This window comes from Euleptes europaea, chromosome 16, assembly GCF_029931775.1.
Source record: "Euleptes europaea isolate rEulEur1 chromosome 16, rEulEur1.hap1, whole genome shotgun sequence".
NCBI lineage: Eukaryota > Metazoa > Chordata > Lepidosauria > Squamata > Sphaerodactylidae > Euleptes > Euleptes europaea.
The window spans coordinates 43,469,576-43,483,168 of NC_079327.1; positions in this window are offsets into that span (position 1 = coordinate 43,469,576).

The window sequence follows — 13,593 nt, forward strand, 5'->3', positions numbered from 1 at the left end:
TGGCGATCTCTGTGTGCTCCTAATGATCACATACTATGATCACTTCACTCATACGTCACGAAGCGAGGGAGGAAAGAGCTTCACCCCTCCTCCTTCCCCACTAGGTACCTCTGAGTCAGATGCACACAAAAGTGTGCTGTATTATATCAACTGCCTTCTGTCAAAAAAAAATTGCATAATAAAGGGGGAAAGAGCTTGGATCGGTTCATGTCTCCCTTCGCTTCTTTTTTCTTTGTCAAAGCCAAAACGGAAAAATAATTCTTTTTACTGGAATTTTGCAATCTGGCCTGTGTGTGTTTGTAAGTAACTTCCAACATTTTGGAGTGTACCAGTAAGAAATGAATTCCTACCAATTAATTCAATAAGCCTTCAGTGGATTGACAGGGACGTTTTTCACTGTCCCACAGGCAAAGTGGAATAGTAAAAAAAAAACAAAAAACCCACCAGTGCCATATATTTTGCCAGATTATTTTATCTGCCCTATTGGGTATGAATTATAATCCAATCTATTTGTTCTCCCTCATGAACACCATCTGCTGGCGACCGTTAAAATCCATTTTCAGTGCTGGGGAGATGAGATCTTTATGAGGTGTGTGTGTAACCACTATACAAACACTGCTGCCTCTCCCAGGGGAGATGTTAAAACCTGACACACCCAAGTATTTATGAGCCATAAACTGCCTGCTTCAAATGGAGATTCATCAGACATGCTAGGGAGATAGACAAAGACCGAGTGTGGTGCGGCTGCAAGGGGGGGGGGGCGGGGAACGGCGATGGAAAGGTTACAGATTTCTTCTTCTGTGAGCAGCAGCAGCTGCATCGATCCAAGTTACTTCCCACTACTGCCCATCCATTTCCAGCTCTTGGCTTCGACTATCTAACAGACAGCGTTACAACAAAGAGATGCTTTCCAAAAATGTGGTTTCTAGGTCACCATTCTGGTCTCTGCAAGTCACATTCCCCAAACGCTGAAAACAATATTCTACTGCTTGACCAAAACACATTAAATGTGACTGCAGTATCATCTAGCCTTTATCCACCCTGATAATGTCATCATCGATCCTTTACCTGCATTAGTGCATTGGAGAGCTGTACATAAATCCCAGAGGGAAAGTCTTGTGGCACCATGGACACTAAGGAATTCATTGTGGCATAAGCGTCTGTGAGGTAGTGACCACTTTAGCCCTTTCCCAGATGTCTGATGTGTAATGGGAACCGTGTGTAATGGGAATATGCCGCATGTGTGAGCCTCCCAATGTGGACGGTCACCACTTTTTGTGAATGGGGCAACATGCATAGTTTCCACACGCATACAAGCTTTGGTATGCATTGTTATGGATCAGAGGGCCATCTGCCACAGGAAAATACACACCCCTTGGTGATCTCTGCCATAAAATCCCCAAGCTGTGCACAGAGGAAGAAACCCACATATTTATGATGACAAATTGAAGTGTGGGGTGGAGGAGCCATTTGGCTTTCCTGTCAGGAAAAGAAGACGGATTACTTTGAATAAGCCAGCCTAAAAGTCAGTAGTACATAGGGGGTTACCGCACTTTGTATTCCCAGCGATGTATTAAGAGTTTGAAAATGTTATAAAAACATCGGCTGTTACCGCACTAGGTATTCCCACCGATGTATTAAGAGTTTGAAACTGTTATAAAAAGTACCGTTCGCACTTTGTTTGGCCCCTTTAGCTGTGAAGACGTCTTCCAACCATTTTTTAACCGTGGCATCCAAAAACCCTTTTAAAGAGATATTTTTTATAACATTTCCAAACTCTTGATACATCCCTGGGAATACCTAGTGCGGTAACAGCCATCACTTTAAAAGGGTTATAAATGGTTGGAAGACGTCTTCACAGCTAAAGGGGCCAAACAAAGTGTGAACAGTATTTTTATAACGTTTTCAAACTCTTAATACGTCGCTGGGAATACATAGAAAGTGCGAACAGTATTTTTTTATAACATGTTCAAACTCTTAATGCATCGCTGGGAATACAAGTGCGGTAACCCCCATAGTGCGACATGACTAGTCAAAGGTGGGAACTTGGGGAGTGGGCAATTCAGCCCCCCTCCCAATACAAGATTGGGCACACAGAATCCCTCTCAGCTGGGAAGGAAAAAGTTAAATGTTCAGCGGGCTTTCTGTAAAATGCCAAAGCACAGGGTGGGGGCGGGGGGAACAGAGATGAACCTGCATCCATCTTTTGTTCAAAGTCCCAACTGTCCTGGATCCATTGCTCAGAGACAGAAATGCCAAGATAACTCAGTAATTAGTGAGGCTTGCCTTTTATTTCATAGTCCTCTGCATCACCTGTATGCAATTCTGATATACATGTTCATGCATTTGGGTTCTAAGCTTGTATAGGATGTTTATTAGTAAGTAATAGGATCCGAGACTTACCTGGATCCTTATTTGTGGAGACGGGCTAAGGGAAGCAGAAGAAGCTGCTGGAGGGCGGGGAGGAACCCACCATCTGTTTGAGCGTCAGCTCGCAACAGCAATCAGCTGGGAGCTCCTCCAATGGCTGGGCTCCCTGCTTGTTTAAAAGGGCCAATGGGCAGGAGCCCTGTTTGAGTGGGCGTGGCTGCATGGGGACAGAGCAGAGTGATGTTTTCACAGTGGTCCTCTCCTGCAGCATAAAAAAGGAAGCAGCTGCCCGGGCAGCTTCAGATTGCTGCGGGACTTCTTCCCTCCCTCCCTATTTATAAGTGTTTTGAGCATGTTAATAAAATCTTTGTCACAACTGTGGGTGGGGTGGGCATTGGACTGGATTTTTGGGAGGAAAGTGGTCTGCGTACCCCTTTCGTCAAAGTTTGGGGGATCCCCATAAGGGATTTGGGAAGCGTTACAGCAGAAGGATGTGCATAGTTTGGAGGTGGCAACAGATGACGCTTCCCGGGTGGCAGGAGAAGCATCAAGTTGCCTACGCCCAGGTGATTTCGGATACTGCAATGCCTAGTCATCCCAGTGGGATTTCAGGGAACAGATTCCATACATCAAACTACATTGGGGACGGTTGATGTGATACAGCCCAACCCAGATGCCATGCCAATGTTCTTACAGCTGTTGGTATGTTAATTAAGTTGTGGCCAATTTTATTCCACTTATATAAAATTTATAGTTCAGTTCCAAAATATGGTGTGTCGTTATTTGTGGAAGGGAAAAAGAGAGGACAGAGCTTATCTTAAGTTTAGCACTGAATCAGCAATAAAGAACTAAAACCCCTAACCTGAGCTAGAGGAATAAGCTAGAGGGATAAGCTGGGGCTGGGAGGAAGGAGAATAGCTACCCTATACAAGCACACACATGTAACCCCTCTTTCAGCGACTCAGACCACTGAAGGGGTTTATGGGATGTAGGGCTGTTGATTCGGTTCGGCCCGAACTGAAAATCAGCCGGATTTCCCTTGATTCAGCGGTTTTTAGTTCGGGACGAACCGAACTCAACAATGGAGGGCAACCGGGGGGGCGCGAATTCAGCGAGTTCGGGAGTTCACGAATAAATCCAGCAAATTCGAGGCGTCAGTAAGCAGCATTCTCCTCCCCCGGCCAATCGGTGGCCAAGCTGGGTCTCCTTCTGGCCAATCAGTCAGGATTGAATACTGGAGGAATCAGCTGATGTGCGGCCCGGCTGGGGAGAGAGAGAGAGAGAGGGAAATCCTCCTGTTTGGGGGGGGGGTGTTTGTGCACATTCGCTCCTTTCTGTGGCTGCAGGGGGTACATTTTTGAGGGTACAGACCCCAAACTTTCAGCGGAGATTCAGACAAGCCTTCTTAAGAGACCACCCAAGTTTTGTAAACATTGGGTCAGGGGGTCCCGAGATATGGGCTCCCCCCTTTTTTCTTTCCATGGCTGCAGGGGGTGCATTTTTGGTGGTACAGACCCCAAACTTTCAACAGAGCTTCAGATGAGCCTTCTTAAGAGACCCCCCAAGTTTTGTAAACATTGGGTCAGGGCCCCCCGAGATATGGGCTCCACCCCTTTTTCCTCTCCCCCCTTTCCATTTCCATGGCTTTTTGGAGGGTGCAGCCCCCAAACTTTCAGCATAGCTTCAGACAATCCTTCTTAAGAGACCACCCAAGTTTTGTAAAGATGGGTTAAGTGGGGGCAGAAAAATTCATAGAGGATACGTCCATTTCAAATTCTTTGAATATTAATTCTTCATCAGTCCTTCAATAAGGTTCCTCTTATATTGCACATCTTAACAATATTTCAAAGTGATGGATACATGTTGCTTCCCACGAGGGGTAAGATCCAAAAGTGTAGCATACATGGCTACCTCTATGAATTTTTTCCTCATTGAATTTTCCTCATTTTTTCTCATTTCCTCTCCAACTCACCTGCATTGAGAAAAGCGCAGAAGAATGATGCTTGTACTCCTTGAGACACGTCATACATGAACTGTTCCCTTTCTTCTTTCACCTTTGGGTGCTTGGTTGTACATTGTATGTCTTTTTTACTGTTGTATTTGTGTGTTATATATACCTTATAGCTGACTTAGAATTTTGATGTATAAGTTATTTTTGCACTCTAAACTTGATTTCGCTCCTATACTGATTTCTAATCTCCCTGATACAAGTACAGTGGTGTCTATTTCTCCCCCAATACCTGGAGGTTGGCAACCCTATGACCACATTGGAAGAACTGTGCATTGTACACATCTGTTATGCAGAGCTGGAGAAGAAAATAAAATGTCTTAAGAGTACTAACCTCCATAGCAGAAGAGCATCATATTTCTATAATGAACTAACAAGGGGGTCTGGCTGAAGGGAGAGTTTTTCAATATGAGACCTTTTCCCCATCGGCCAAAGGTAGGAAGTGTGCAACATTACAGGAAGGTTATATGCAAAGAATGAGAGAAGCATTCCAGGTGACGCCTGGGACACGGATGCAGTTCTAAAGAGGAGGAAGTGAAAACAGGCAGTCAGTTCAAAATGAAAATAGCAAAGCAAGAATGATGATTTAATGGACAATTGGGAAGCTGCTCAGCCTGCAAAGGCCGGGAGCATGAATCACATCTGCATGGGGGGAGGGTGGCTGCTGCATGCAGTCTCACAGCCTAAAGCAACTCTTAAGCTGGGGTCCCGAGGTGTCATTCTGTCTGCTCTGTAGTTGCAGCTCCTCTGACAGAACGGCTTTTCTCTTTGCAGAGGAAGGGAGGGAGATGTTTGCTCATTCCCCCCCCTCCTACCGTAGACTCCAAATGGCTCCACACAGTGTTCCTTCAGGTCTGCTGACCCACAGAAGCACAATTGGGGGAGGGAGCACAAAAGGCTGCATTGAAAGAGGGGGGAGGAGGGGAAGTGGTTTTCCTCTAGCCATCACAATTCCACTTCTGCTGCTTTAGGACACAGGTCTCAGTGTCTCCAAATACGGGCCCAGCAACCTTTTGACTGCGGTGATGCCTCCAGCCGTTTTACTGCCTGACATAGCCGCTGTATACTACAGCTGCAAGCTTTAACTAGTTCAATCAGTAAATAAATCTACGGTTCTGGCAGTTTAATTTTTTGGAGTATATTGGGTATGGTGTGTTACAGTACAGTACAACCCTAACCATCTAAGTCAATATCCTTTAGTGGATTTATAAGGGTGTAACTCTGTTTAGGATTCCACTGTTATTGTAGTAGGGAGAGAAAAGGAAAATGTTGCCTAAAGCTCTGATGAAGAACTCCTGTGTGTTGACTCGGTGAATCCAGCTTATTTTAACAAATGGAATACTTACCATCTTGAAAGCCTGCATGGCTGGAAATAATTTCTTCTCTGGACTTCAAGAATCCATTCCAAAGGACTCCCGGCATAGTAAAGCAGTAACGCTAAAAATGTCTTGATTCATCAGTCTGAGTCACTCTAAAAACCCTCCTGCTTCTTCCCAAGAGGACAAGTTTGTGAAACCTTTTGTCCTCCTCTGTTTCTTGGCTCAGACATACAGGAGATGGTGACTGCGTAGGCAGGAGGAACTGACTTCCTTATTTGGCTAAGCAACCCCCTTTCCTTTGTGGTGGGAGCTGGCTAGCTGCAGCTCTGAGAAAGAGCTGTGTGTGTGTGTGATGTTGCAGAATGCTCCCATGAATAACACAATCAGAAGAGGATCCCATGGGTGCTTAACTCCACTGAAATAAATATACAGCACATTTACAACATCTGTAGTTGCTACCAGGTTTCCAGGAAGAGAGTCCCAGTCCTTCTCCTTTGCTTTGCATAAAGAAGGTCCCAGGTTCAGTCCTCAGCATCTCCAGTTAAAAAAAGCACTAGGCAGTAAGTGATGTGAAAGACCTCTGCCTCAGACCCTGGAGAGCCTCTGCATGTCTGAGTAGATAGTACTTACTTTGATGGTCTGACTCAGTATAAAGCAGCTTCTTGTGTGTTTTCTTAAATATTTAGGTTTCCCCCCCTCCCTAAATAGCTGCTTTCATTGGGATGGGCAGTGTTCATCTCTTGGTCACATTTTGGCTTTCTCCAGAGGAGTTCAAGGTTCCTGCCCACGCATCATCACAACAAGCCCAAGGTCACCCAGGGAATTTCATAGATGTGCAGACTTGAATCCAGGCCTATCCAGCCACATTCCACCACTCTAGCCACTACATCACACTGCTGTTATCACTGCCTGTGTTGGAGTGGACTACATTTGCCCAGGAGAGTTGTGGCACTGTTTCTGTACATACAAAACTTTTCCAAGCATTTGCAAACAAAAGCCTTTGGGCATTTTCCTGAGCCCTCCCACATCAAAACTCCCAAAGAAGGCAAATGAGAATTGTTTCTGCTCTGATTGATGCTGAGATTACATGAAATAAAAATGTGTGTTCTGTTTTATGGAGTACATTTCTTGTGGAATACAATTGCCACGGAAGCTCGCTGGGTCACCTTGGGCCAGTCACGCACTCTCCGCCTAACCTGCCTCACAGGGTTGTTGTAAGGATAACATGGAGGATAGGAGAACAATGTGAGCTGCTTGGTGTCCCCTTTGGGGAGAAAGGTGAGATAAAAATGAAGTCAATACAATAAACAAAAAAGATAAGGCAATTATACCTGCAACTCAGAGCAACTTCATCCTAAATGAATATAAATTCAGGTGGGATAGCTATAGATTACCACTTTAGCAAATATTCTGAGGCACACTTGATAGGAGGCGACTCTTGCCAAGAAGCCTTGGGTCACACCCAGCTGTCTGCATGGGCTTATCGATGAAGCTGGAAAAGGAAATGCAAATGTCTTATGCTTCCTGTTGGCTTGCTATTTCAGCCCACCCCCTCCTTCCTCACTGTTCACCAGACTTAATGCCTCCTGTGAAGCCGCTCTTAATGCTTTCGCCTGCATTCGTGTTCTTCGAACTGCAAAAGCAAGCTGATTTATGACCGGCTGCTGCACAGGGGTTGCATTCATTGGCCTGGAAACCAGCGACAGAAAGAGGTTTTTGGTGTGTGACGCACTTACACTGTATGATAGCGTTTTAAATGGCGGTGATATTCATCAGAAAAGAATATTGTGTTTTCCTAGCTGAGAGGCAAAGAAACAAATTCCTCTTCCGGTTTTTGGAAGTGTGTACAGCAAAGTAAACGGTGCCCTCTCCTGGTCCGGTCACAATACACACTATGGGCGAAAACGCACGGTCGCTTTAGCCTCCTTTCTTCCCTGTTTCAGCCAGGATTCAGCCAGGATCGAACACCACTCTCTGGTGAGAGATCTGGCGATGCACCATTCAAATTCAAAGGGGTCTGAGCTTCCACATGGTAAGAAGCATCACACAGGATGAAACTCACATGCATGAAATCACCACCAGCGTGCTAAACTGGGTTACCGCACTTGTATTCCCAGCGAAGTATTAAGAGTTTGAAAACGTTATAAAAAATACTGTTTGCACTTTGTTTGGCCCCTTTAGCTGTGAAGACGTCTTCCAACCATTTATAAGCTGTGGTATCCAAAAACCCTTTTAAAGCGATGTTTTTTTATAACATTTTCAAACTCTTAATACATCTCTGGGAATACAAAGTGTGGTAACCCCCAACGGCTTGAGAGTATAAATATCCAAGAGATCAATTCCATTTTAAGTGATAAATTCAAGTGATAAATTAAGGAACTTTTCCCTCTAAAAATCCATTTAGTTTTTTGGGTTGTGTTTTTTTTTTTTTGGTGCACCTTCTGATTTATTTGGTCAGCTTCTGCAATTCATAGAATCACAGAGATGGAAGGGGCCATACAGGCCATCTTGTGCAACCCCCTGCACAATGCAGGATCAGTCTAGAGAATCCCTGAAAAGTGTTCGTCCAGCTGCTGCTTGAAGACTGCTCACCACCTCACTAGGCAGCCGATTCCACTGCTGAACTACTTATACCGTAAAAAAAATTCTTCCTAATGTCCAGCTGGTACCTTTCCACCCATAATGTATACCCATTGTTGCAGGTCCTATCCTCTGCTACCAACAGGAACAGCTCCCTGCCCTCCTCTAAGTGACAGCCTTTCAAATACTTAAAGAGAGCAACCATGCCCCCCCCTCAACCTCCTCTTCTCCAGGCTAAACATTCCCAAGTCCCTCAGCCTTTCCTCGAAGGGCTTGGTCTCTGGGCCCTGGTCATCCTCATCGCTCTCCTCTGCACACGTTCCATTCTATCCACACCCTTTTTACAGTGAGGCCTCCAGAACTGCACACAGTTTGGCCTGACTGATGTGGTATACAGTGGGACTATGACATCTTCCAGTTTGGATGTTATGTCCCACATAATACACCCCAAGACTGTCTGGCCTGTAGTTTCCTGGGTCATCCCTCCTCCCTTTTTTGAAGACATTCACACTCCTCCTGTCTTGTGGCGCATCCCCCACCCTCCAAGAGGTCTTGAAGATGATGGACAACAGCTCTGCAAGCTCTCTAAAAAGTTCTTTGAGTACTCTCAGGTGCATATTGTCTGACCCGGTGGGTTTGTATTATTGTAGCATTAGACGAAAGAAAATGTTTCTGTATAAGTCACATTTGCCTTGACTGCTGTTGATCAGGGCCTGACAAATAAGCATATGTACATGTCTGCCCCTTCCCCACTTCCTATGCAGTCAAATGCTGGCTGGACACCACCCCTTCCAACCCTATGTTAAGGGTCTCTTGTGAGGCTTCTACAACCCACACACTTGTTTCACTTGTTTCTGTGTTAAAAAGAAGACATGGTTTTTGCAGGACAGAAAACAATGTTTAGGTCTGTAATGACAATCAGAAAACTCCTCCTTGTCACACTCAGTATACCCTCTCGTACCCTTTGTTTTTGGCATCAAGAAAGAATTTTGGCAGCCACTACTACTAATATTTACTGGAAGAATAAGGACTGGGCAAAATTCTCCCTTCTACATAGATACCCAAGGTACTGCCCTGTGGTCAATCTGATAAGGCTAACTCCAGCCAGCAAAACTACCAAAATTATCATTTTGTTTAATTCCTTCTAGTACTAGTGACCTTCTGCAGCAGGCATTGATGTATCAGGGGTGCTGGCAGGATACAGAATCCTGTACCACTGCACTGTATGCTACAATAACATGAAGGTCATGTCGTCACTTGCTGAAATCTAGGTAACCATAGTTGAACAGAACTGAACTCTGCAATGGGCAATCTAAAAATGTTTGCTGTGAAAAGCGTCATCGATGCACCCAATAAGTAAAGGTCAGTTATTTGATGGAGATTCGATCTTGCTTCAAAGAAGCCATGAAAACCAATTTGCTGCTCATTGGCATCACATGAGATTCTTAAATTTGAAGCACCGTGTACAGCAAGTAGGCCCATCAAAATCAAAAGCTGTGTAATACATTTTTTGTGAGATCTCCTGCCACCACCTGGAGGTTCAAGAACACGTAGAAAAACATTCACCTGCTTTAATAAGGAATTGTGCAAGAGAACAACCAGCAGCACTGGCTTCAAAATAAAAAAAAGTTCATCAACAATTGTAAATGCAAAAAATCACAATAACTATATTAACAACAAAGTATACAAATAACAGAATGCAAAGATATGAGTCCAAAACAATGCATGTTACATCATATCTTTTCATTCTGTTATTTATTTACTTTGTTGTTAATATAGTTATTGTGATTTTTTGCATTTACAATTGTTGTTGAACTTTTTATTTTTAAGCCAGTGCTGCTGGTTGTTCTCTTGCACCACCTGGAGGTTGGCAACCCTAGGAGAGGAAAATGGCCAGGCATGGGGGGGGGAGGGTGCCTGAATGTCATGGGAGTTACAAAGTGTGTTGGCCAATGAGCCACACACTATATAGCCAACAGCCACATGTGTTCCCTGAGTAGGGTTGCCAACTGCCAGGTAGTAGCAGGAGATTTCCTGCTAATTCAACTGATCTCCAGCCGATAGAGATCAGTTCACCTGGAAAAAATGGCTGCTTTGGCAATTGGACTCTATGGCACTGAAGTCCCTCCCCTCCCCAAACCCTGGCCTCTTCAGGCTCTGCCCCCAAAATCTCCCGCGAAGAGGGACCTAGCAACCCTATCCATGAGCCACCACAGATTTTTTCAATATAATTTCTCAGCCTTTATTGTACCATTGTGTGATCACTGTTAGCGTAACTGTTTTTTTTCCTGGTAACACTATTGTCCTTGCTGCTGCAATTCCACAATCAGCCTTTGTGCTGGATTGTTTGAAAGGTTCTGTTTCGACAAGATTCAATAGCTAGTTAATCCTTAATTGTTTTAGCCAATGGACCCATACAAGACACAAGCATGTTTTCCCAGTATCCACTGAATTATACTAAATAATTTTCAATATCTTGCTCCAGAAGTTCATAGAGCATGTTTGTGGAGGTGCCAATGAGTAAATTGCCAATAAGAAATGTCTGAGAGCCTCCCCTGGCTATTTCCCATTGGCTTATCACATGGCCATTTCCAAACAGGTTAATTGGGTTCAATGCTGTGGGGAAGTGTTTTTGTCCCCCCCCACCCCCAATTTTCCTGCTCCAGCCCACATGGCAGCTATTTTCTCTACTTTTATGCCTGAAGTGGCCATTTTCTCCGCGCGCACCCCCCCCCCCACTACCAGGGGGCTATTTTTTTAATCAGTTGACTATTATACTGATACAACAATCTGAACATCAGGTTCTCTGAATTCCCAGCTTTAATTTTTTTAAGTAAACCTCTAGCCCCTTTTATTGTGGCGATATAAGGGGGAAAGGCGTATCTCTGCAAAGAAAGGGGTAAGAGACTTACTTTAAGCTGGCGATTAAGAGAACTCAATACTCGGACTGTTATAGTATTATAATTATATTCAAGAGCTGTTAAAAAAAAAAACCTGGAAAAGTCCTGGTGGCAGCAAGCAGGAGAAATAGTCATTGTCTGGGGACCGGGGCAGGGAAACTACAGACAATGTGCAAGCCTTGTGGACATCTTGTTGCTGCTGCCCTGTATTAGTACAATAGGGACCCTGTCCGTTTGTGGAAAATACTAAGTCTACAGAGGCAGAAATAAGCTGCCAGCCCTCTTCATTGCTTTTCAGTAGGTTCAGGCAGAGATCTCCCAGGAAGAGCCTGTTGCTCCCTCTAACCATTCAGAGGAAGTTGCTTCCGCAAGTTTAAAATTAAAACCAATGCTAATACCATCAGTTTAAAATTAACACTAGAAACAGGGAGGGGCTGATATATTGTGTGTGTGTGTGTAAAGTGCAGTCAAGTCGCATCCGACTTATGGCGACCCCTTTTTGGGGTTTTCATGGCAAGAGACTTACAGAGATGGTTTACCAGTGCCTGCCTCTGCACAGCAACCCTGGTCTTCCTTGGTGGTCTCCTACCCAAATACTAACCAGGGCTGACCCTGCTGAGCTCCTGAGATCTGACAAGATCAGGCTAGCCTGGGCCATCCAGATCAGGGCCCAGATGATATATTGCAGTTACCATAGAAGTATAAGTATGGTCTGCCATTAGGTGTCACTCTTGTTTCACATAACTACAGAATATATCTTTTTTAAAAAATCAGAAGATAAATCCCGAAAAACAGTCCACCCTTTTTCATATTGGAGAAGCAACTGTAGAAGGGCCCCTTTATATTGGTGCTGGGATAGTAACATTATTCTGAGCAAGATAACATATTCTGTGCATCTGTTTCTTGGCTTTGTTTTTCTCTACCTCTCTTTACTGAGGCTCAGATTGGGATTCCACCAAAATGCCAGTGTGGTGCGGTGTAGTGGTTAAGTGTAGTGGTGTAGTGGTTAAGAGAAGTGGTTTGGAGCGGTGGAGTCTGATCTGGAGAACCGGGTTTGATTCCCCACTCCTCCACATGAGCAGTGGATGCTGATCTGGTGAACTGGATTTGTTTCCCCACTCCTACACATGAAGCCTGCTGGGTGACCTTGTGCTAGTCACAGTTCTCTTAGAGCTCTCTCAGCCCCACCTACCTCACAGGGTGTCTGTGGTGGGGAGGGGAAGGGAAGGTGATTGTAAGCCGGTTTGAATCTCCCTTAACTGGTAGAGAAAGTCGGCATATAAAAACCAACTCTTCTTCTTTTTCCCTCTTCGCCTCATCCCTTTCCTGAGCCTACCAAGTGAATCACCATTTTCTTCTTCCTCAACTTGCCCGAACACCTGTTTTCCTCTTCCTTGTCCACCCCACCTGGTCACCCCTCCTGGTCACCCTCACCAGTCCCCTTCCCCTTGGCCATTCCCTACAGCCCCATTTTCACACGGTTTTGTTTGTACAGTACCTGCAGATGTGCAACCATCATAAATTATGGGGTGACTGCAATTTTAACCACTTATTTTTGGTAACATTTTACATATTGTCTCTCGTTTACAAATACCCTGGCCATGGTTGCCCCCACCCCCCGCCCCCGCCGAGTTTGTGATTCAAATGGGAGAACTAGTCATTGCTGCTAAATATATATCTGCCAGTTTCTGTTGTCACTGCAGGATTGTGGACTGGCAATGCCAATGGTGCAGCAAGAACCAAGGGCAGGAGTAGGGATGCCATGAATTTCTCTGCGAACCTTTTTGTCATAAGAACTTACCTTGTTTGATATTCACAATCAAACTTTGAGCCCATCACAGATATCTTTGGATTCCATGAAGCAACTCAAACAGCTGCTAACCAAGTTATATAATTGGACATTTTCAACTCTTTTTGTTTGGTTAAAAACTTCTCCATCTAAAATTAACACCATTCCACCAGGGAACAACAGTTCTCTAAGGATGTGTAAATGTCAGATGAATATCTCTGCAAAGGAAACCTTTAAAAATTGTTAATGACTTCAAGACATTAGGGGTTTTTCCTGACTTCCAAAGCTATCCAATTGTATTTTTAGGGGAGGGCTAAAGTTTCAGGTTTGACTTCTGATTTATCCATGAGCAGTAATAAATGGGCAGAACTGAAAGAGTATCCAATTACTGTTTCCCCATGTATGCAAAAAGAACAATCTGCATTCATTGGTCAAGGTCTAAAATTAAAGGATCTCAGGTAACAAGGCAAACTTTTTTGAGGGAAGGCCATGGCTCAGTGATAGAGCTCACCCTTTTATGTAAAGAAATCTCAGGTTCATCCCCAGAATCTCCAGTTAGAGGTTTTGGGGTACTGGGATTGAGAAAAATTGCTGCCTGAGACACTGATGAACAGTTTAAAAGAGTTT